This window comes from Podarcis liolepis (assembly GCF_965112155.1).
Source record: "Podarcis liolepis genome assembly, chromosome: 7".
NCBI classification, from domain to species: domain Eukaryota; kingdom Metazoa; phylum Chordata; class Lepidosauria; order Squamata; family Lacertidae; genus Podarcis; species Podarcis liolepis.
Window position 1 is genome coordinate 63,648,414 of NC_139561.1, and position 22,037 is coordinate 63,670,450.

Genomic DNA, 22,037 nt, shown 5'->3' on the forward strand with positions numbered 1-22,037 from the left:
GGCAGTCTATAACTATTTTAATAAATCATAAAGGCATAATTTTTTCATGAATGTACCTATTTAATGCTACTTATAGCCCTAACCAAGCCTACTCAGAAGTCCTGTTGAGTTAAATGGTGTTTACTCCTATGTAATGCTCTCAGTGATGATGTTGTTGATGATGATGGCAACTGTTTTCAGAAACAAGCCAGGGCGATGCTACTGGCAGCCCTGCAGGCTCCTCTGAGGACAGCAACAAGGCTGCCTGCCTCCTCCTGCTGAGAACTTGCTGCTCAGGTAAGAAGCGGCACTGCACATGCTCACAGCCTGCGTTGTGATTGGCTATGGGCGACCATAGCCCCGCCCCCACATGCTTCGTTCCTCTCACATGCTAGGTAAATTCTCCTGCCTCGACTGGCAGGAATGGAAGTGGTGGGAGGGGGGCAGGGGAGGCAAAAGGGGCACCTCAGAGGGACAAGCCGCCCCAGCCAAAGGCTCAATGGCCACCTGCCTGTGCTCCTGCCTACCTGTGTTTCGTTTCTGCCCTGGAGACTCTTGGCTGGGAGTTCAAAAGGGTAGACTGGCTGGTTTCAGATGGTGAAGAGAAACAAATCTGGGGAGAGTGCAATTTCCAGTCCCTGGAAATGGAAATGGGAAAGTGGAATGAAGTTAAGGCCCAGCAGGAGAGCGGACACAGAAAACCTTCCACTGCAGGGCCCTAGGCCCAGCCTCCTTTGGCCACCAGGTATTGCTTCAAGTCAATATTATCCTCACTGCACCACCACCATTTACCCAAAACTGTTTGGGTACTTTTTTGGGGGGGGGGAGCAAAAGTGAATGATATCGATGCAGCATTTGTCCATTTTCATGCTGATGTGGGGGTGGGTGGGAAGTATTTATTATATTGCCCTCTAGAACGTATTAAACAATTAAGTCATCTGGAACTTATTAAAAATACGAAATACAATCCAAACGTTTAAAAACACCAAAACCAACTACTTCCTTTGTTGTCTGATGTACATTATTTGGTTTGATTTACGTCATTTCATTGGATTTTAATATTCTATTTGGATTTTAACACAGCTGCAGCTTGTCCTGGGACATTGTGGTGAAGGGCAGGTAAGAAATCATTAAAATAAATAAATACAATATAAACCAGGGGTGGGAGTGGGGGACCTAAAATTCAGGTTCAATCCCCAGAAGTGCTATAGAGCCACTGCCAGTTAGTCAACAATACTGAGCTAGATGGGCTGTTTTTATGAAATTTTACTCTCTGTTTGGGGGAGTGCTATAGTAGGTCAGTGGTAAAGTATCCCAGATTCAACACTCGGCCTCTCCAGGTAGAGCTAGAGTCCTGCTGCCAGTCAGGGTAGACATTACTGAGTGGTATAAGACTGCTTAAATATATGATGTGGTTTGATTCTAGGAATATAGAAAACTGCCTTCTACACAGTCAGGTTAACAGTCTTTCTAGCTCAGTGTTGACATGGACAGGCAATTGCTCTCCAGGCTTTTAGGCAGAAGTCTTTCCCAGCTCTGGGGATGCCAGGGATTGAACCCAGGACCTCTGCATGCAAAGCATGCGCTCTTGCGCTGTGCTCTGACCCTTCCACAATTATGTAACTTCAGTATTCATAAGAATAAGATGTGATTAGAAAGGAGGACCTTAAAAGAGGACAATTATAATATCAAATGCTCAGACTTGGACTTCTAAATTTATGATTTCCTTGTGTACCTGCAGCCATACACCTAATCTGTATGATATTGAAGCAAACAGTGGCGATCCTTGATCTTTTATCTCTGGTATTCTACCTCTTCCACCACAAAGAGTGTAGTCCATCAGATTCTTCAAGGCATAGTTTCCCCACATTCCAAAATACTATTATGAGTTGTGGGATGCCATACTCTCCTAAATTCCTGTGTTCAATAAGCACTAGAATTTGTAATCAAACCTCCTGAACTCTTGGATCCAGCAAGTGTTAAAATATAAGACAGACTAGTTTCCTGATAAGGCAGTCACCTAGGGTGATGAGCCATTTAGAAAACAAAGGAAAGGCGATGGGCCATTAAGAAAGCAAGGAGAGGGGGCTCTGTGCCAGATGTCAAATGAGTGTGACCTGGAGGGGGGAAAGTTGCAGATAGGTAAAGGCAGCAAGCCAGAAAACACAATGGTTGATTTCTGTTTGAATCCAAGTTTGTGGCTGTGGGGGAAACAAAACCCTCTTGGAGTGTTGATGTTGTGGACCTCTCCATCGTAGGCTCAGGTATATACAGTATGTGTAAATAAACCATATATCATAAAGACACCAGAGTCTCCACTGTCCCTCATTCTCAAAAGGAAACACAAACCCCAGGTAAGTGCTTGGAACACTTGGAATCTTGCACTGCTTGGAAATTGGGGTGGCACGCAACACTATCTTAATTTAATGTGTATAGTAAATTATTTTGACCACTGCAGGAGGCAGTGGAAGACAGGAGTGCCTGGCGTGCTCTGGTCCATGGGGTCACAAAGAGTCGGACACGACTAAACAACAACGAAAGTAAATTATGTTCTATATATTACTAAAACATTGGAGACTACAAATGTCCAAAGCTCTGGCTATATTTATCCTATACTGTACTTTTATTATAGTCTCAGTAATCTACATTTTCATCTTTTAGTGTTAAAATAGGCCATTCCTGCTTATCCTTCCAAATCCAAGCAGGATGCTTGATAGCATCTGGGAAGTGCCTCTGGAGATATACACAGTCAAATATTTACGCCTGATGGTTTTAAACAATTAAACACACACATATATACAAACAAACAACAGAAGGGGCATTCCTTCTGACCCAAACATTTAAATAAAAGAGGCTCAAACATTTAAGGAGTGAGTTGCTATTAATAACTGGGGCCTACAATAAAATGTTGCAATGTATCACCCAGCTCTGAGGGCCTCTTCAGAGTCCAAATGTCCTTTTCATTGTGCATTCATGATTATTTTTGCCCATGGTGCTGTTGGGATGGTCACATGCAATCCTGTTTTCAATGCTGTAAAAAGTTTTGGGGTGATCACACGGCTTTATTTCCCATCAGTCCTGTGATAGCATTATTGTGGTAACATTGCAGAGTAAACTAATGCAGAATAAGCCCACTGCTGATGCACTACAGCCCCTCCAGACTGGTGCTTTATTGTGGGTATAGTCTGCAATATAGTATTGACACAGTATTAGTGTGTTAGTGGTGAACTGAGGTCTCATCTAGACTTGCTTTTGTGCTGCGTTTCTAGACACAGGTTTGTGCTTTAAAGCACTGTGTCCGAGTCCAGCACCTGGTCAGCCAGATGCCACAATGGGAAACTCACAAGCAAGACAGACAGACAGATAAGGACTAGATGGGCCATTGGCCCTTCTTTTGTTTTTACTTGCTGTTTTATGCTCTTATGCCATTATACACCATATCACTGCTACAATTGCCACCTCCTTTCTCCCTTGCTAAGTTTTCTCTAAGGCAGAGGTGAGGAACCTCCAGCCTGGGTTTCGAATGTGGCTCTCCAAATCTCCCCATCTGGCCCTTGGGACTCTCCCCACACCACCCCTTCTCCTCAGGCCACACCCTCACTGGCCCTGCTTTGCAACCTCTTTGAGGTTTGGCTGGGATGTGTCCTTAAACTCTGATAATGCCTCTTGCTTGCCTGAATGGAGGATAGAGAGGGGTGTGCAAGTGTGTGTAGGAACTAAGCTACAGTACAAAATACAAAAATTGTGTTGCTCTGCCCACTTTTGTGTCTGGCCCCAAAATTTCCCCATCCTTGCTCCAGATTCTACTCTGGGGGAAAGCAAGTAGCTGTTCTAGGCACTCATTCCATGGCACCTGCTAGCACGTTTTGGCTCTGAGATTTCTAGGTGGGTCTTAATTGCCATCTGTTTGGTTCCAATGCTAGCAAGCTAAGCATGAAATGCCCATATTAGGATTTAGGGTATAGAAAAATTACTTTAAATGACTGTTTGCTCTTCTAACATGGTAAGGTAAAGCACCCTGCAGGGAGGGACTAGGACACAAATTTGAGGAATTAGTGGGCCTGATAAAAATCTGGAAGCCTCTGCAGATTTAGTTAGCAGTGGGCATACTTGAGCCCAAGGTCTTGATTCTAATTTAATTGCTGTGAATTGGACCCAGTTAGCAGGTCCTTATGCATGCACAACGATGCAATAAAAAGAGTTACTAAAAAATAGTCTTGTTTACTTTTCCAAATACATTCCTGACTCAGCTCTCTAATAACCAGACTGAACATGACACGGGGGTTCTATAAAGTCTGCCCTGATGTTGATTTCCACTTCAATACAGCTACAAGGAGCTCTGGTGGAGAGAGCGATACATAATATTTTTCCTGCAGGTTTTATGCCTGCTATGAATCCCCCTCCTCAGCCCTGCAGGTTTTATGCCTGCTATGAATCCCCCTCCTCAGCCCTGCAGGTTTTATGCCTGCTATGAATCCCCCTCCTCAGCCCTCTTTCCTTTTTGTGGAGGAAAAATATGTTGATCTAGAATCTTCGTCTCCTATGGGGAGAAAAGAAGCTAGGGGTGCTTTTAAATTGCTGAACAGCTGAGAGGCAGTGATGCACCTCCTCTCCCCCATATTTGCTGTTCCACTCAGACATGGAACTGGATTAAAGTGGGCGAAAACATCCACACATATCTCACACACTACCTTTAGTTTGGTCCCGGGCAGCTTCTAAGAGACTGCTGTAGTGATAAAAGAAATGAATCAGGCACTAATAATAATAATAATAATAATAATAATAATAATAATAATATCCAGCCCCATAATCAAGAAAAGGTTGCTCTGGAATGAATAGGAGCAATTAGCCAATACAGCCCATGTCCCTGTCTCTTTCATGCAAATTGCCAGCGGTTTCTCAACATGTTGCCCCTTGTGAGAGGGTCCTTGTAGTTGGAGAGAATGTCCGTGTTTCTCCCCTGCATGATTAAATAAATAGAAAAACAGTTGCATGGAAATGGATCTGATAGAATTGAAGTTCAAATAAATATTCACATTTTTCTCCCGGGGAACTAAGCTTTGACCATCCAGTGGGTGGGGGTGGGGAATCCACCCCCATGCTGTTCCCCTTGCTAAAACTAAGCATGTTGGAATTGAATTATATTTCCCCAGCATATCAGATTAGTGGAAGGGTCTTGGCTCAGCGGCAGGAAAGGCTCCTGATCCAATCCCCAGCATCTCCAGGTAGTGTAGGGAGGTACCCCCTCCCTAAAACCCTGGAGAACCACTGCCAGTCAGTGCAGATAATACTGCGATGGACCAACGGTCTGACTTGGTATAAAGCAGCCTCCTGTGTTTCTAATCAAGAGTAAGGAAACATGACTCATTTCCCAGAGGCATGCTTTTAGCAGCAGTTTTCAAATGCGAGAACTACTATAGCCGAGGGTTGGGGAATCTTTAACCTGCAGGCCTAATAAGGCCGGCAAGACTCTGAATTTTGAATTCTCTGTACATCTCTTTGCAAGTGCTACTTACACGCCAGACACACTTGTGTTTGGTATGATCACATCTTATATACCCTTCAAGTATCCTGATTTTCCTGGGTCATCCCTGGAATTACAGACGCCATCCTGATTTTACATATATGCAGAGCCCTTGGAACTGAACCCCCACATAAGGTGCTATCCTGCTGTACAGAGAGAAGGTCCTGACAAGGTAGTTCTGCCTAAGTTGGGAATGGCAAACAGAATTAGCGCCAGGCGGGACAAGGTTCCTTCCTATATCCATCCCACACTTTATCAAAGCCTTTGGTCATAAATGCCACACTCTCCTGGTCCCTAGTGCAGGGCTCCCTCTGGCTATTGTTGGACTCTCATCAGTCCCAGCAACATGGCCAATGTGCAGTGATGATAGGATTCTCTTTCTAACAATAGCTGGAAGGGCGCAGATTTCCTAACCCTGCTCATCATTAGACCTCCATAACTTCCTGCAACCACTTCCACTAGCCTTGCAAACATCATCGTGCCCTGGGGTCTTTCAGACAACCTGCCAAATTGGCTAGGGTAGGCAAGGCAACAATTGCCTTACCCTATAAGGGCCCACTCGATTGCTGTGTTCTGTGGAACTGGCACTTTTACAAGTGCCACATAATGTTCCACACATGCGAGAAATCAGTCTTATAGCATGGCAGCAACTGGAACCCCTTGCCTCTTAATATTAACCAGGAGCCTTCATTGCACTGTTAAAAACCTACTCAGACGTGTAATTTTATTGTGCATATTTGCTTTTAAAATCTGATAATTTTATCTATTTTTAAATTTTTTTTGCATCTACTGTTTTTTAAGTCTGCTTTTATTGCCTTTTTAATGACTATTTTATACCATTTTATGTAAACTGTTTAGAGATTTTTTATTATTAATGTTAAATAGCATATAAATCTTGCTAAATAAATAAAATAGAAACACAGCACAACTTGTAGAAACAGCTGTGACAGCTGATGATAGTGAGAGGCCAGGCATGAGGGCAGCACTGTTTTGGAACTGGTTCTTTGGTGCTCCGGACGAGTGTCCCATTTGTCAAAGGTATGAGTTGGTGCTGACGATGAATTACGCAGCGTGGAACCAATTAGCAAGAGAGGGATTTTGTAGGGAGTCTGTTTCTTGTTTATGGTTCCCAATAGCCATAAAGGGAATATTATGATCCCTTTGTGAGTGGTCTAGTGTATTTTGAAAACACGTCCAGGGAGAATTCCGCCTTATTTTCTCCCAACAATGACGAGCAATCTTGCCAAGGGACTCCATTCTTCTCCAGAGCGTAGGAGGAGAGTCTTTGTGCTTATTGGAGAAATCATTTCTCCTGAAATGATTGTAGAGGTTGATGTGTATGCTGCAGAAGTAAAGAGGTAAGAAGGGACTGAACATTCCCCAAAGTCTCTGCTGCATGCATCAAGCAAAAGAGTTTTCCACACCAGAGGGAGCAAAGCTCAAAGTACCGTAATTTTTGTCCCATAGGACAGTGTTTCCCAAACGTTTTTGGGCAACGGCACACCTGTTTACCGGAAAAAAATCTCGCGGCACACCACCATTAAAGCCCCGCCCCGTGACGTCAGCGCGCAGCGTCACGCCAGGAGGGACGCACAAAAGTGAAAGTTTTTTCCCTTCCCCTTGCCGGGGTGGGAGGAGGCAGCAGAGCGAGGGCGCGTTGCGGGCTCTGCGTGGCTTCAGGCGGAGCCTAGGAGCCACTTCCCAGCCTGGAGGGCAGGCTGTGCGCGGACCCCGCCACTCTCGGGGCGCGACCCAGACCCGGCTGCCTTCCACGGCCAGCAGAGGTAGGCCGCCGGCTTCTAACCCGGCGGAACTGGGGCGTCCCGGGCGCAGCGCCGCGCTCCCCGCTCCTCCCGCCCCGCCCCCTTCTCCCGGGTGCCCCCTCCCTCCTTTGTTCTCCGGAGCCCCGCCTCCCCCTCTGCCCCAGCTCGCCTATTGGCTCACGCAGCCGCCACTCAGGTGGGGGCCCGCTTTGGCCCCGCTCCCCGGCCGCCGAGAGAGAGTGGGAGCGTGCGGGGCTGGGCTGGGCGGCCGGGCGTCTCCTTCCCTGCGCTGCTTCGGCCGCGTCTGCAGCCGCCGCGGGACCAGGCGGGAGGCCAGTCATGCCCAGACACTGCCAGCCGCTCGGAAGGAGCCGTCGCTCCGCCGGGCAGCGCCTGCCTGCGCGCCCCTCGCTCCCTGCGCCGAGGATGGCGGGGGCGCCGGGCGCAAGGCAGCGCCGGGGCTGCTGGGCAAGCGGCAGGTGCTGATGCAGTTTTGGGAATTCCTGTCACAGGGAGCAAGGCAGAAGCGGATGACGGGGCACGTTCCCCGGGGGAGCGGGGCCGGAGGATTAGCCCGACTCGCCCGCCTCCCTCCCACGGCACACTAGGCAACGTCCGGCGGCACACTAGTGTGCCGCGGAACACCGGTTGGGAAACACTGCCATAGGATGCTCCGTCCCATAGGACGCACCTAGTTTTTTGGGGGGAAAATAAAGGAAAAAAATGTCCCCTTTATTTCCCCCCCAAAAGCAGGTCGGGGAAACAGAACCAGGTCGAGGAACAGCGGGATGGCGGCGCTGCGCCTCCCTGCTGTCCCCCGAGCTTGTGGGGCTGGCCGATGTCTGCCCCGCGCGAGGGGCGCTCTGCATCAGGGCGCCCCCCCTGCGGACGGCAGGCTGCTATCCGCAGCGTGGGGAGCCCTGCGGGGAACTCCTGCAAGGCTCCCCACGCTGCGGATGTCTGCCTGGTGCGGGGGGCGCTCTGCTTCAGGGCGCCCCTCGCGCTGGGCGGCAGGCTGCTATCCGCAGCGTGGGGAGCCTTGCGGGGAACTCCTGCAAGGCTCCCCACGCTGCAGATGTCTGCCCGGCGCGGGGGTGCTCTGCTTCAGGGCGCCCCTCGCGCTGGGCGGCAGGCTGCTATCCGCAGCCTAGACATCCCTGCCGGACCTCCCGTAGGGCTGCCTAGGCTGCGGATGTGTTCCTGAAGCCTGGAGAGCGAGAGGGGTCGGTGCGCACCGACCCCTCTCGCTCTCCAAGCTTCAGCAAAAGCCTGCATTCGCCCCATAGGACGCACCCAGATTTCCCCTTCATTTTTGGAGGGGGAAAAGTGTGTCCTATAGGGCGAAAAATATGGTAATAATAACAGTTATTAGAACTTCAATGAAAATAATGATACCAGCACCTCATCCTGTGGCTGCCACTTAGACTCATCTAATAGGGGGCACAACCTGTAGGAAGATGGCCAGTTCCTTGGGTGCAAAGCACTAATATTTGGTGCAGTTGAATGTGAGTTGAACGCTGGAGCTTCCATGCCTGTGGAAAGAATCTGAGAGGGATAAAGGGTTGGATCTGAGAGGTCATGTAGCCTGGCCACCCCACATAGGAGTGTAGGAGGCTGCCTTATACAGTGGTACCTCTGGTTATGAACTTAATTCGTTCCGGAGGGCCGTTCCTAAGCTGAAACCGTTCTTATCCTGAGGCGCACTTTCGCTAATGGGGCCTCTCGCGCACTGGCGGAGGAAGAGGAGTGCGGAGGGAGCACACCACCCCCGGCAGCGTGATCCCGGTGGGGTGCCATCACAGTTGCCCCCCTGCTCATGCTGGGTGCCAAGCCCCCAGGATGTGTGCCAGCCCCGCCCCTTCCTGCTCTCTGCCCCCCCCCTGGCGCCAGAGCATGAAGCTCTGCCACTGCTTCCACTGTGCACGTGCCTCTGGCCCGTGATTTCCATTCGCATCCTGGGGCAAAGTTCACAACCAGGAGCAGCTACTTCTGGTTTAGCGGAGCTCGTAACCTGAAGTGTTCGTAACCAGAGGTACCACTGTATAGAGCAATATCCTTGGTCGATATTATTCAGTGTTGTCAACACTGACTGGTAGCAGCCCTTCAGAGTTTCAGGCTGAAGTTTCTCCCAGATCTACCTGGAGATTGAACCAAATATACCCAGTGCGATTTGAAGTTCTGAGTTTCAGGTTAGTAGCTAGTATTTAATTTTGAACTGAGCAATGGCTCAAAGACCAGCAACAGTGACTCCACCCACCAACTGGCCCCTCCCACATGAAGAAAGGGCTGTCTAACCCTCTCTTTGCCAATGGGACTCCAACAGTGGCTTTGATAGAGCCTTTCCTATTGGTGTCTCAGCGTCTTGTTACCATTTGGCTGGTGTTTTGACTTGCACATAGGAGTGAGTGCCTGACATTTTTGCAAGATGCACAGGCACTAGGTGCAGAGCAAAACAAAAGTGGAGGCTTTAGATATTTTATACCCTTGACAAGTTTATGCCCCCACAACTGTCCAGGGCTGGTCATTGGTGCTTGCTGCTCACTGTGCCTTTGCCTGCACCATTTAATTTCAAACAACATAGGCAAACAGGTCACCTGAAATTATTAGGGCACCCATGGCAAATCCACACAATACACTTAAAGCACATTCAACACACCTTTGAAGCACATGACATCCCCGAAAGAATCCTGCAGGCTGTAGTTTCCCCCTCACAGAGAACATTGTAACAACATAGTGTTGAACTACATGGACCTTTGGTTTGATCTAGCAGGAATCATTTATCTTTTTCTTTCTTTTTTGGATTAAGAAAAAAGGTTAATCAGGCACCACTTCAAGGTAAAACCACTGAGACGGTAGTCCCTTTTGCAATAATCAGTTTGCAAATTTCTGGCAATCTTTCCAAGGGATGGAAATAACGGCACCTGCTTTTGATATGCATACAGGCATTGCAGTCTCTCACGAAGGTGTCCATAAAGCTAGATTTTTCAAATCGACACAGATTCCATGCCTCCAGGAGTCTATCTTCAGATGGTATCACTTTGTAATCTTGGCCAGCAGTTGAAGGCTTACTCCATTGGGTGTAAGGCAGCTACAAGACTCCAGGGATTCTGAAGCAAGTGGCAGATACTTGGATGAGAAAGTGATGCTCCATCTCTTCCCAGGAGAGAACTCTACACTTGCACCTCTGCCTGGGGTAGCAAGAGTTGTACATTCCAAAGCTTTCTGTACAGTGCATTGGCAAGAGTCCAGCCGATGCAAGCAGAATACAAAAGACTCCCTCTTGCTGCCGCCTGCCCAAATTCTAGGCGTACAGGGTGGTCAGGGGACAGCCAGAGGGCAGGTTAAATACCCTCAGGGAACAGAAGGCAAGGGTGGGGCTAGGGCCGAGAACATTGCAGAAGCAAGTAGAAACAGTCCACACTTGAGGGAAGTTTTTAATGTTTAATGCTGTACTGTATTGTGTTTTTAATATTTGGTTGGGAGCTACCCAGAGTGGATGGGGAAACCCAGCCAGATGGGCGGAGTATAAATTATTATTATTATTATTATTATTATTATTATTATTATTATTATTATTATATTATTATTATTATTATTATTATTATTATTATTGTTGTTATTATTATTATTATTATTATTATTATTATTATTATTATTAAGGCAACTGCAAATGCTGAGGACTGCTCCCCAGAGGTTGCGCTTACTGAAGGAGTATCCCTGTATCTCGGTGGTGCACATAGCCTTGATAAGCCACTTTCTGGGCTTCAGAATCCGAGTGGGAGTCTTGAGAAGCCAGTTCCCACAGCCCATTGTGCCGAGGGTAGGGAGGCACCAGCCATTGCACTGGCAATCGGGTCGTCTTCTGGCAGTGCAGACTGTGAGTGCGCCAGCTTCCCTCCTGATTTGGAGGAACTCTCTCTGCTTGACCCATTTCCTGGGCACATGAAGTCTTGCCAGGGCTTTATTGTCCCAGAAATGTGTCTTTGCACCTTGCTGGGGGAGGGAGTGTTTCTGGGAGTTTTTGTTTTTATGCTCGGATCCTTGGAATCGAAACCCTTGCGTTAAGATGCTGGTTACCCATATATTAGTGAAAATGGCATGCAAAGATGCATTGTATTAAGGGAAATTGCTTTGCAATGTGTATGTTACACAAAATACACATACAATAATTTGTATATTAGGGGAAGTTTGTAATGAAATGCTGGTGTTTTGGTTTGGTTTTTTAAAAAAAGAGAGATTTAAACATCCCCACACCACAAACTGATGTGGAAATGTGGAGAACTGAATTTCAGGTTGGAGAAAATGAGACACCAAAATTGACATAGTTGCCCTTCCCTATCCCAGTTAATCAGAGGAAAAAAATCCCTCTAGTCTGTTTCCCATTCTGGCCAACCAGATGCCTCCTGGAAGCCCACAAGCAGGAGGTAAGCATGATCGTCCTCTCCCATTGTTTCCCCGAGCAACTGATATTCAGAAGCCTTTGAACCGCAGTTGTTGCAGGGAGGGTCTGGGTATAGCCGTTCCACATTTTCCCAGTAATAAGCCACAAATCAGGCACGGGGGAATTGAGACTCAGGAAAAAGGCCAAGACAGACATGCAACATGTTCATGTTTTTCTGATTTAATTTTTGGTGTGTTTACTTTGTTGCTCATTCTGGTTTTTATGCCCTGTTTAAGCTTCCCGGAGGCAGTTTGGCTGGCCACGCGTGGAAACAGGATGGGGGACGAGATGCGAGACAAGCGGCTTACCCAAGGCCTCAAAGCCAAATACAGGGAAGAGCCAGAAACGTGACCCCTGCCAAACCAATTCTCCTTCAGTTCATTTATCCCCAGTCACAAAGTTCCTCTCTCGCCTACAGGAAAGAAAAGCCCATTGCTCTCTCTCTTGCGTCTAGCAGGGACAAGGTGCTCAGAGGAGTGACAAGGAGGAGTGGATGGAGCTGTCATAGAATTGAAGAGTTGGAAGGGACCCCATGGGTCATCTAGTACAATCCCCTGCAACCAATGTTTTCTTAGTTTTGCATTCTTCCAGTCTTAAGATCAGTTCTCCACTTCCTGCATCAGTTTGTGCATTTTCTTTTTAATTAAAAAAATTTTCCTTGGGAAAATTTGTCAGTATTTTAGTGCGAATTTCTCCTAAATACATTTTGGTTTCCATTTTGGACTAATATGCACATTTTTGCAAGCCGTTGCTCCTAATATAATGCATTTCTATATGTTCTTTTAACTAAAACAGGCATTTAGAGGCACACTTTACCCTAATATATACATTTTTGTAGACATTACTTGGCTGGAGAACTACATTGCCAAGTTCAGAGAAGTGCAAATGTGGAAGGATGACTTAATTTTGATTCACACATTATTTTGGAAAGTGCAGATTAGGTAAATTCACTTTTAAATGCAAACTGAATTTAATTTATCCCCTGTCCGTAGTTGCAAGACATGATAACTTCATGGCAACATCAGGGCCTTTCATGACATTTATTACTAGACAAGGTGGTAATTTAATACCACTGGAGCCCCAGAAGTCATTTTGGAAAGATTTATTGCCACGGCATCTGTTATCTTAATCTTCACCGTCATCTTGGTCACATGCCTGTATTTGGATACCTAAATTATATCTCCAAATGATGTTTCAAATATGCAAAGGATGCATATTTAGTTCTGGTGTATCTTGATTTTGCTCGGTTGTTATATAGCTTTAATGTTTTTTAAAAAATAATACGGATGGGGAGAATTTTCCTTTGACTCCTATATTAATGTGAACCTTACGTAATTTGCACTTCCTGAAATAGCATCCAAACCAAAACAAAATTATCCTTTGAAATTCACAACTTTCTGGATATTACGATGCAGTCCACCATGTGAAAACTGTGTACACAAGCACACGTGTTTAAAAAGTGCTTATACAAATGCATATCTTAGTAGAACTAACAAATTAGCCAAAAAAAAAATGCAAAGAAAAATGTATATTTTGGGCAATTTTCATGAAGACTGAAAACAACAACTATCCCAAATTTATGCAGAAATGTGGCAAACTGAAGATTAGAAAAGGAAGAAACTGAGACAAATGTAAATAGACTTATTTGTCCATGCTTGGTTCATAATATACCTGCTCTGAGGTTTCCTTTAATGCAGCTGGATCTTATCAAGTAGCCAGGTCCTCTTTTGCATTTTACCTGTGTCCAGTTTAAAGGAATGGAACTCAGGGAGTGAAGAATTGGTGGCATTCAGCTAAATATTACTCAGAGTAGACCCATTGAACATGAACATGACAAAGTCAGGCCTATTTGTTTCAGTGAGTCTACTCTGAGTAAAACTTAGCTGACTACCACCATATGAAACTAAAACAGACTCGTGCTGCTAAGCCAACAGCCACTTAATAAGCTAGCCCAGACTAGTCTCCATCCCATTCTTGGATCTCCCTCCAAACAGTTATGCAAGCAGCACCAGTATGGCTGCACCATCCACTGTGCAGGCAAGTAGGGAGCACACTGTCTGAGCACTTTTTGCCCTCCTGCTGACAGCACCAGAGCATCCAGAGCTCTAAAAACAGCAGCAATTAAGTGCTGTCTTAAGAGATGGCAATCGGCTGAATTTCCCTCTTAAGAAGGAGGTCCAGCATGCTGTACCATCTGCATCAGGAGTTCCTAGTGGCAGAAGCATAATAAGAAACAGCTTCTCCTGCACCAACCAAATACATTTTATGTTTCACCTCCATATTCTCAGATGCTGAGGTTTGTAGGGGCAACTCATTCCCCTTCACTCTTTTCTGCCTCCTCCATGTCATTTCTTGTTGCTTCTTTGCATCCATAACGTCATTTTCTCCCCAGGTATATACAACAGAGATTCATCCTCAGGGTCCTTGGTTGTTGTTTGTTGGTTTCTCCAACTCCCATTGTCATTAGCCTGCTTGTTAATTCAACAGCCATGTGTCCCTGGCAGACAAGAGCCAAGCTTGGGTCTTTCCAGCATGGAGTCTGAAAGCCAGCCAACCTCCAGAGTTGCTCCACATCTGGACAGCAGCTGAAATATTAGAGAGATGAAGGCAAAAAGAAGAGTTGGCCCTTAAGCTAGAGAGGATCGTCTTCCCCCGTGGAAGGGAGCTGGCATTTGCCTTCATTATCATGCACAGGGCCAAGATGAAGTGAGACCGTCGGTGTGTTTTCCTATCATTTAGGGCATGGATTCTGTGGCAGCCAACTTTCCCAAGGTATACCTCATTATTTAGCAAGACTGGCTTCTGGCCACACCTAATCTGAGAGTCTGCCTGTCCCAGCTCTGTGCTCTGTTTCTGGAAGGGATGCCTGGAAGGTGGGGGCGTCCCTCTTTCATGCTAAAGCATTTTAATCTCTTTGAAGAAGTGCCAGGTTGTGCTAGTAGACCAGGTTGTGCTACCAGGTTGTGCTAGTAGACAGCTATTTTAATGTGCTTTATTTTAATGTGTTACATATATTTATATAAACTATTTCTGCCATTTCCCCATAACATAGAGAGCCAATGTGATGTAGTGGTTAGAGTGTCGGACTACTACTTGGGAGACTAGAGTTCAAATCTCCACTCGGCCGCAAAGCTCACTGGGTGAACTTCAGCCAATCACTGTCTTTTCTCATCCTAATCAACTTTACAGGATTGTTGTGGAGATTAAATAAGGAGAAGGACCATGTTCACCACCTTGAGCTCCTTGGAGAAAAAGGTGGTGTTCAAATGCAGCAAATAGATAAATAAATGATATACGTCATAATTAAACATCAACAAAACAACAGATAGTCTTTTCTATCATGGGTGGGGAATCTTCTGCAGCCCAAGGGCCACATTTCCTACTGGGCAACCTTCTGAGGGCCACATGATAAATGGTTGGTTGGGCCAGAGGCAAACAGTGCATATTTTACCTTTGTAGAGTTGCTTGCTCCCTACATAAATAAGTCACATACCCTTTTCTCTCCTCCATCCAGCATTATTAGAGTTCAAGGACAAAATCCAGCCAGGCAAAAGAACTTGGGAAGGGTGGGGAGAGGGCCAGTGAGATGCATGTCTGTTGGGTTACATCTCAAAAACATTTTTCTTTCCATTCCTTTGCAAGCAAAAGTGTGAGTGAGTGAATGTTCAGCCATACCCTGATTTCAGTATGGAACAGCTCCATGGAGGGGACACGCATGTTGCTTGGGAGAATCTGCAGCCAAAACCAGCAAGTCAGAAACAAAGTGATAATTCTGCCCCCAACCCCTGGCATCTCTTATTGAAGGGTGGGCTGACTTTCACCTATGCCGCCAATGGTTTCTTATGAGCTTAGAATGCTCCAGGATATTGTTTGCTTTGCATTCTTCCATGAGCCAGTTTTACTTTGCACTTCAGGTTCGGATGCAGTTAGCTAGCATTTGGATTTTACACTTCACTGAGTGATGTGATATAGTTGTTGGCTCAAAAAACTACCAACATGCATTCAAAAACATATTCTTTGAGGATAAGGTTTGTTGAACAATAAGGTGATTTTTTTGTGCTTTTTAATAAGGTGATTGATATGGAAACGCGGCGGATTAGATTTGTTAATGAGCACATGGAAAACAGACTGAGACTTCAATTAGACTGGTCTGCCCAGGGGTCATCAACCTTTTTGGGCTAGTGGGCACATTTGGAGGCAGTGCCATGGGTGCAAATCACAAAATGGCAGCTATGGGGCATTACACAAAAAGTGGCATAGCACAAATGGCAGCTATGGGGTGTGGCATAACACAAAATATCTGCTGCATTTAAAGATACTGGGTTCTATTCAGAGCAGACCCATCAAAATTAATGGGCCTAAGTTAGTCATGTACATTAATTTCAATAGGTCAATTCTGAGTAAATCTAGCACTGAATACAGCCCACTGTTCTTGGCTACCTTGAAATGATTAGCCGTCTAATTATTTTAGACATTTGCAGATGTATTTAAATATTTTGAATTGTATTGTTTTATTGCTGGTGTGCTTACCTCCCTGGGTTCCTTTGGGAGGAAGGACAGGTTATAAATTTATATAACAATAGAAAAAAAGTCAGGAACACAAAATACTGTGGGCACGCTACCATCTTGTGCATCGTGGATTTTCCAGGGGATATTTACTACAAAGAGGTACTGGCAAGCACACGGGTACCTGTGGGCACCAGGATGAGCCCTTTGCCTGGATCTTAATTCATAGAGGAAGATGGGAAGTTCCTTGAAGTGGGACACTGCTGTTGGGCTGCTGGCTGCCAATCCCAACTCTTTGCTCCCCTACCCTAGGGGGCTGCACTGCTCTCCCACCCCTCTTCAAGAGAGCCAGTTTGGTGTAGTGGTTAAGAGCGGTGGACTTGTAATCTGGGGAACCGGGTTCGCGTCTCTGCTCCTCCACATGCAACTGCTGGGTGACCTTGGGCCAGTCACACTTCTCTGAAGTCTCTCAGCCTCACTCACCTCACAGAGTGTTTGTTGTGGGGGAGGAAGGGAAAGGAGAATGTTAGCCGCTTTGAGACTCCTTCGGGTAGTGATAAAGTGGGATATCAAATCCAAACTCTTCTCTTCTTCTTTTTCTCTTCACAACCCACAGGGTGAGCTCAAAGGCAGGATTGTGAAAAGTCTCTGAGCATTGCCATTCTGGGGTGTTTCTGCACCTCAGCTAGTGGCAGATTGGCTCACGAACAAGCCAGAAGCTGATTTTTGCAAATGAGTATTTCAGAGAGCACTTAGCAATGCATGCCCCCCTCATTTATTTTCTGTCTGGGTTTCTGATATTAGACGGGGACCCTAGGGAAATGAAGCCTTTTAAAGTAATAACAGGCAGTGCATGCATGTGTGTCATAGAGAACTGTCTAAGGCTATTATGGCTTGTAGGGGTTTCAGGGCATTCTAGGATTTTAGGGCTGTACCTTTGTGCAGCTGACCCTCAAGGGAGGCTCTGGGCAAGCTGACATGTCAGGATGGTTGCCCACCCCACCCCCACCTAGTGCTCTGTGGTAGAACAACTGCTTTGCATGCAGAAGGTCCCAGGTTCAATCTGCAGCATCTCCAGGTAAAGCTGGGAAAGACCTGGAGAGCTGCTGCCAGTCAGTGTAGACAGCACTGAGCTAAATGAACCACTGCTCTGACTCCAAACAAGAAGGAGGAGAAGGGCCATAGCTCAGAGGCAGAGCTGGCACCTGGGGGCATCTATTCCGTCAGTCTGCCTCAGTGGGAGAGAAGGGAAATAGGACTCATTTCATCAGCTTTGCTGGAGGCCCAGCTCCATCAGGCACCTCCTGCCCTGGCCAGCTGGCCATTACAGGAACAACTGCTTAGAAATCGGCCCATGAATTTTCATTTATATTTTCCTCATCCCTCCCTGTCCCCTTTCCCTTGTGTGTCTTTTGTTTTTTTTAGGTTGTAACTCCGTGGGTAGGTACTGTCTTATTTTGATTGTTATGTAAGCTGCTCTGGGAGCCATTCAGTCTGAAGAATGGGGTACAAATGCTCTAAATAAAGAATAGAAATGTATATTTCTATAAACAGTAGTTTTAGGGCACCTGCCAAGTCTTTCTGCTGCTCAGCTAATTCAGTTTGTTGCCGTCGCTAGTTCAAATCCGGAGACAAACTCAGTTGTGGTATACAACCTATTTCTGTAGCACACTATTTGAATAAAGATTTATTTAGTTATTTAGTTATTTAGTTATTTAGTTATTTAGTTATTTAGTTATTTAGTTATTTAGTTATTTAGTTATTTAGTTATTTAGTTATTTAGTTATTTAGTTATTTAGTTATTTAGTTATTTACTAGCCAACCATCTATCTGAGGATCACAGAGCAAACAAGCCATAAAGCAGCTTAAGCATAATAAAGCTTCTTGCCCAGGTGGATTTGGAAGCTCTTTTTATACTAAGAAATGTGTGGCAAGTTAGCCCTGCACCTTACTCAACTCAATCTGGTCAGGGGGTATGGTTCCAGAAACCCAGCATCCTTTCAATATTTATGCATTCAAATACCAAATAAGTTGGATAAAATATTTAAATTTAATATTTGCCTGCTGGTGAAAACCATGAAGAGAGACATAGCTAAATGGTCCAAGATGAAGCTTTCTGTGTTGGGCAGAACAGCAACAATGCAAATGAAGTTGTTCCTGTTTCAGGTTTCCTCCATCCCTCTCCATGCAGGAAAACAGAAGAAATGGCAGATTATATTGAATTTATGGGGGCCCTTCCAGTCCTGTGTGGTGCTTTTTAGACGAAGCAATTCAGGCTGCAACCCTGCGCATGCTTGTTAGGTAGCAATCCCTATGAAATTCAGTGGAGCTTAGTTCTGAGTAATGTGCATGTACAGTGGTGCCTCGCAAGACAAAATTAATCCGTTCCGCGAGTCTCTTCGTCTTGCGGTTTTTTCGTCTTGCGAAGCACGGCTGTTAGCGGCTTAGCGGCTATTAGTGGCTTAGCGACTATTAGCGGCTTAGTGGCTATTAACGGCTTAGCGGCTTAGCAGCTTAGCGGCTATTAATGGCTTAGCGGCTTTAAGAAAAAGGAAACAAACTCGCAAGAACTCGCAAGACGTTTTGTCTTGCGAAGCAAGCCCATAGGGAAATTCGTCTTGCGGAACGACTCAAAAAATGGAAAACTCTTTCGTCTTGCGCGTTTTTCGTCTTGCGAGGCATTCGTCTTGCGAGGTACCACTGTATTGTGGCATGAACCCATACTAGAAATTGTGGCAGTAATTCTGAGCCTAGGTAAGAATCTTAGGTGCTAAGTATTTACACCATACCCTCCAACATTTCTCCGATGAAAATGGGTGATGCATAAATGTCAGCCCCAGCACGGAAAGGCAATACTTTGACTTGCACCCAGAAAAAGGCCAAGAAACAGCCGGTGAGGATAATGAAATGGTGGCATAATGGGTTTACAGTGCCCAGTCCCAGTTAGTAACTGAGTGGCCATATTTTGTACCAACTCAGTTTTTCCAGACTGTTTTCAAAGGCTGTCCCACTTACAACTTGTTGCAATAAATCAAATGGGAGTGGGGGGCGTGCATTACTGAAGCTAGGCTCATGTGATCATAACCACAGAAAAGACCTCTAGGGAATTCAATTCCGAATCCACACTACAGTATATACTTTTAAAAATAAACAGCTCAAAAGTTTTAAGCCACTCTCCCTATTTTCTGCTATGTGACGAGGGATGAGCAGATCAGCTTGTAATTTTCACTGGTACTCAGTGCTAGATTCACTCTGTCTTTTAAGAATGCATGGAAAGTTCACATTTAAATTATTGTGTCTATTGTTATTATATACATCACTCACTGGGTAATTTTTTTATATGCATTTCCCTGCAAAAATGTATTCTTCGAAATGCTTTTCAGTACATTTCCCTGTGAAATATGCACATTTTACCATAAAATATGTATGTTTGCACACTGAAACTGCACTGCAAAATCTGGAGAAGTGTGCAGTCCAATTAGGAACTGCACTCCAATTCACAAGCAAGTTTGGGATGACTGAATTGGGTCAGCCCACTGTGAAAAACTGGACCAGGTGAATTCCCCTCTATCCTGGCTGGGTGACTGATGTTTCCTGAACATCAGGAGGCTCCAGACCAAAGTGGGGAAATAGTTAACATTTCCATCTCTGTGGAAGGGGGATTGTGTCTGTGATTTAGTTGTTGCTGAGAATTATTTGGCATCTTCTTCAGGTTTCACTTTCCATTTCTTTGCAGCTGATTACCAAGGAATTTAAACTGTAATAACTCATAAGACCTGGCTCTAATTCTGGCTGACAATATGCAATTGGCTCCAACTGGTCAAAAACTAAAAGTGGTGGTAGATGTATTCACAGGAGGGGCTGCTCCAGCTACCGAACCAGCTAAAGTGGAGGAGGCAGGATTTATTATTATTATTAATATTATTAAAAAGAAAGATGTGTTGTTATGAATATGCAAAGTGAGGATTTTCTATAGCTCAGTGGGCACAGATGGCTTGAAGATGCCTACTAAAATTAACCCTGATGCCTGGTGGCAACTAGTTATTGGACAGTGTCCAGTGGACACCCCCCACTTGCTCAGCTGGGGTCTGACAGCTGGAACGCAGCCAGATATGGAAGAAAGAAAGTTGAGTTTTGCTAGCTGGCACGAAGGATCTAGGGGCTGGTGTGGGTCCAAAGACAGACTGTTTTGTTTAAGAACTGATGCTGTTTTAAAAGGTATCATCAGTGGTGTAGTTAGCTAATTTTAGACTCTGGATTTAAACAATAGCACCCATCCACCCAACAGGCAGCATTTGGGTCCCTTCCTGCTCATTCTGCTGCTTGGACACTTGGCAGACTATCAGAGAGTCCTTTTCTGAAAGCACCATTCTCCATCAATGTCTCATACTGTTTGCACCTGATCAGCTTTATATACTTTTATAAAATGTATATTATATTTTCATATATATTATCAAAGCACCATAAGACACTCCTTGTCAGACTCTAATCATTACTATTTTATTATTAGTGCTATTTCTTAAATTTATTCACTGCCCTTCACCTGAACATCACAGGGCAGTTCACAAAGTAAAAATACAAAAGAACACAAAATACATAATAAAACAAATCAATAACCCCCCTCCCATAAACACATTTAAAAGGCCATAGAATGTTTACTCAGCCAAAGTTCTGGTTACAGAGAAACGTCTTTGCCTGGTGTCTAAAGATTTGTAATGAAGGTGCCAGGCAAGCCTCCTTGGGGAGGGCATCCCACAATTGGGGAGCCATCACAGAAAAGACTTGTTATCATGTTGCCTACCTCCAGTCCTCTCATTGAGGTGTCACATGAAGAAGGGCCTCATATGATTATTTCAGGGTCTGGGTTGGCTCTTAAGGAAAGAGGCGATCCTTGAGATATTGCGGTCCTGAGCCGTTTAAGGTTGTTTAATCATATGAGGTCTGACTCCATTGATGGGTGTGACCTTCATTTCTGGCTAAGGAACTTCAGCAAGTACCCTGAATATTTATCCACATGCTTTACTGGAACAAAAAAGGTACTTGTAAGTGGCATACAGTGGTGCCTCGCAAGACGAAATTAATTCGTTCCGCAAGTTTTTTCTTCTTGCGAGTTTTTCGTCTTGTGAAGCACGGTTTCCCATAGGAATGCATTGAAAATCAATTAATGTGTTCCTAGGGAAACCGCCTTCAGACCAGGTCCAGGGACAGTCTGTCCCCAGACCTCTTCTGAAGGCTGGCGGGGGAAGAAGGACTTTTCTCCCCACCGCCAGCCTTCAGAACAGCCTTCTGAAGGCTGGCGGTGGGAAGAAAAGCCCTTCTCCCGCCGCCAGCCTTCAGAAGAGTTCCCGGAGGGCTGCCTAGGCTGCAGATAGCAGCCTGCTGCCCGGTGCGAGGCAGACATCTGCAGCTTGGGGTGCCCTGCAGGACTTCCCCGCAGGGCTCTCCAAGCTGCGGATAGCAGCCTGCTGCCCCGCACGAGGGGCGCTCTTTAGCAGAGCGCCCCTCGCGCGGGGCAGACATTCACAGCTTGGGGAGCCCTGCAGGACTTCCCCGCAGGGCTCTGCAAGCTGCGGATAGCAGCCTGCTGCCCCGCACGAGGGGCGCTCTTAAGCAGAGCGCCCCTCGCGCGGGGCAGACATTCGCAGCTTGGGGAGCCCTGCAGGACTTCCCCGCAGGGCTCTCCAAGCTGCGGATAGCAGCCTGCTGCCCTGCACAAGGGGCGCTGTTAAGCAGAGGGTTAAGCGAGGGGCAGCAGGCTGCTATCCGCAGCTTGCAGAGCCCTGCGGGGAAGTCCTGCAGGGCTCCCCAAGCTGCGAATGTCTGC

General features: G+C 45.9%; 1 protein-coding gene across 1 annotated transcript in view; it reads left to right on the top strand.

Annotated features, from left to right (window-relative positions):
• The first annotated feature begins 349 nt into the window (after window positions 1–349).
• The window catches only part of COL8A2 (collagen type VIII alpha 2 chain), a 205,502-nt gene continuing 183,814 nt past the window's right edge, over window positions 350–22,037 (top strand). Inside the window, exons 1-2 of the mRNA XM_083511804.1 lie at window positions 350–724; window positions 1,063–1,098. The gene's annotated coding sequence lies outside the window, so the exon portion shown is untranslated. The remainder of the gene's footprint in view (window positions 725–1,062; window positions 1,099–22,037) is intronic.